This window comes from Nestor notabilis, unplaced genomic scaffold (genome assembly GCF_000696875.1).
Source record: "Nestor notabilis isolate BGI_N333 unplaced genomic scaffold, ASM69687v1 scaffold3483, whole genome shotgun sequence".
NCBI classification, from domain to species: domain Eukaryota; kingdom Metazoa; phylum Chordata; class Aves; order Psittaciformes; family Psittacidae; genus Nestor; species Nestor notabilis.
In genome coordinates this window covers 113538-115980 of record NW_009923191.1, presented here as the reverse complement: position 1 = coordinate 115980, position 2443 = coordinate 113538, and the positions used below count along the sequence as shown (strand labels likewise).

The following is a 2443-nucleotide window of genomic DNA, read 5'->3' as shown; positions in this document are numbered from 1 at the left end:
GAACCGCTCAGACAGTGAACTTCAGCTGATCCTGGGCAATGCCCTTTTTATAGAAGAGACGCTAAAACCACTACAGAAGTTCCTGGATGATGTCAAAAGCTTTTATGAATCTGAAGTCTTTTCTACTGACTTTAACAATTCCTCTGGTGCAGAGAATCGGATCAACAGTTATATTGAGGAAAAGACAAATGGGAAAATTGCTAAACTAGTGGAAAATCTTGATCCTTTCACCACAATGGTTCTTGTTAACTATGTCTTCTTTAAAGGTAAGAAATATCAAAGCGTGTGAAGGTTGTAACTTAGATGCTTACTGATTATTATAGGCAATGAAAACAAAAGAAAGAAACTGCAGACTAAATATTTTAAATGGAGGAAACACGTTCAGTAGCTGGAAAATACTACATATTGCTATAAAACCATGTATATTTCTTGTCAGTTTAAATGTGTCCTCACCTGGTTGAGTGAAAAACTAGTGGGTTTTGGAGTTTTTTTAACAATTATCTTTGTTGAGTTTGGTAAATTCTTTGTTGTGTTTATGGACTCATGCTCTACTGAAAGATGGTGTTTTCAATATTATTTTTCTGTAATTGTCTTTAAGCACCTGAAATAGGAACCAAAAGAGCTTCATTGCTGTAACATCTGGGGATGCAGTAGCTTGAAAAATACATTTACTCTAATCAAAGGAAGGTTGTGGGACTAAATCCTGGTTTATTCACCATGACCATTCCTCTTTGTATTCCATTGAATTTTTTTTCTTTTTGTCATAAGCCCAGTGGGAGAAACCCTTCAGTACTTCATATACAAAACAGGAGGATTTTTTCGTGGATCAAGAAACATCTGTAAAAGTTGACATGATGTATCGAAAGGGTTACTACAGAACTTACTTTGATGAAGAACTGTCCTGTTGGCTGGTTCAGATACCTTACAATGGAAATGCTGCAGCATTATTTGTTTTGCCTGACAAAGGGAAGATGAAACAAGTGGAAGAAGCTCTCTTGAAAAGAACTGTATCTAAATGGGGAAAGTTCCTCCGAGACAGGTAAGTGTTTTTGCTGAGGTGAGAGGTGACCATATTATAGATTAGCAGAGTTTATCTCACCAAGACAAAACATCAAAGGCCACATTATTCTACTGAACTCCGGTCACTTAATGGTACTTCTCTGTGCAGGACTTCTTTCTTAGTAGGAAAGTGAAAAAGAAGTGTAGGTAGTGTGCAAATAGGGCATTGAACTTGTGATCTATCTTGGGTTAAGTTCCTGGCTCAACCAGAAGTTGCTTGGCACCATAATAAGGATAGCAGGGCATTGTTTCATATGGACATTGTGAAACTACAATGGAGTAGATATTGGGTGTTCGGGTGCTGAGGGCACTGTAGGTAAAAGCAAAAATTTTACTCATTCACCATAACTGCAGCTACTTCTGTGGTGGCCCAAGCCCTGTTGTATATTCAAACAGCCTTGGGACAACTAGCTATGATTTCTTGAAAAAATCCTGCTACCTAGCAGTAGTAGATCTGCTTGCCATAGATGGTACAGTTGTGTAGTGTTCACCCCACTGTGGAGGCAGAGGATAACATGGGCTTATTCTGCTCCAACCCTCCACATTAGATAGCTAACCTGATCAGCAATGCTACCTGAAGCCTGAGAACAGACTTTCAACATTTAGAAAAATAAATGTGAAGTGTCATTATACTGAAGCCATTGAGGGGTGTTACCTAGATGACAATTTGTCCCTATTTGTGTTATTTTTTACAGGAAAATACATCTGCACATTCCAAAACTTTGTATTTCTGGTACATATGATGTGAAAAGGATAGTCAAACAAGTGGGAATGATTGATCTGTTCACTGAACAAGCTGATCTGTCAGGCATTACTGAGGAGCCTGGACTAATGGTTGCAAAAGTAAGTCAGGACATGAAACACAATGACCACAGGATTTGTCTATTCCGAGGAACCTGACATTAATATCCTACAAAAAGCTTATCCCCATTTCTCTGAAACATCTCTCAATCATCAACAGCTTCCAGACTGGAGGCAAAGCATCCCCTATGTTTCCTAAATCTGAAGCCAAACATGCTTACAAGGTTATACGTACATGGTTGGGGGACAAGGAAGAAGACATATATATGTAATTAAACATTCTTTTAGATACTAAACAAAATTATCCAAAGGTAGCACATTATCTTTGGTAAAATCTCCCCTAATTCTGCCTACAGAGGGCAAAAGGCTGTTATTCCTGCCATTCTAGTGCTCTAAGAAAGTTATTTTTTTCAGCTAGATGATAGGGTAAACTCACAATAATACATGAAGCTGCCAAAGGCAAAACTAAGTCTAGGCTAAATTACCAGGTTTCTTAGCTACCAGAGTTTCTTCCCATCAGTCATCTTGAGCACTCTTTGGCTGTCTGCTGTTTGAGGATTACTCTCTGCACACGCAGTGAAGA

At 38.5% G+C, this 2443-nt stretch overlaps 1 pseudogene; it reads left to right on the top strand.

The window, feature by feature from the left end:
- LOC104403764 overlaps positions 1–2443 on the top strand; it is a 3293-nt pseudogene that overhangs the window by 423 nt on the left and 427 nt on the right.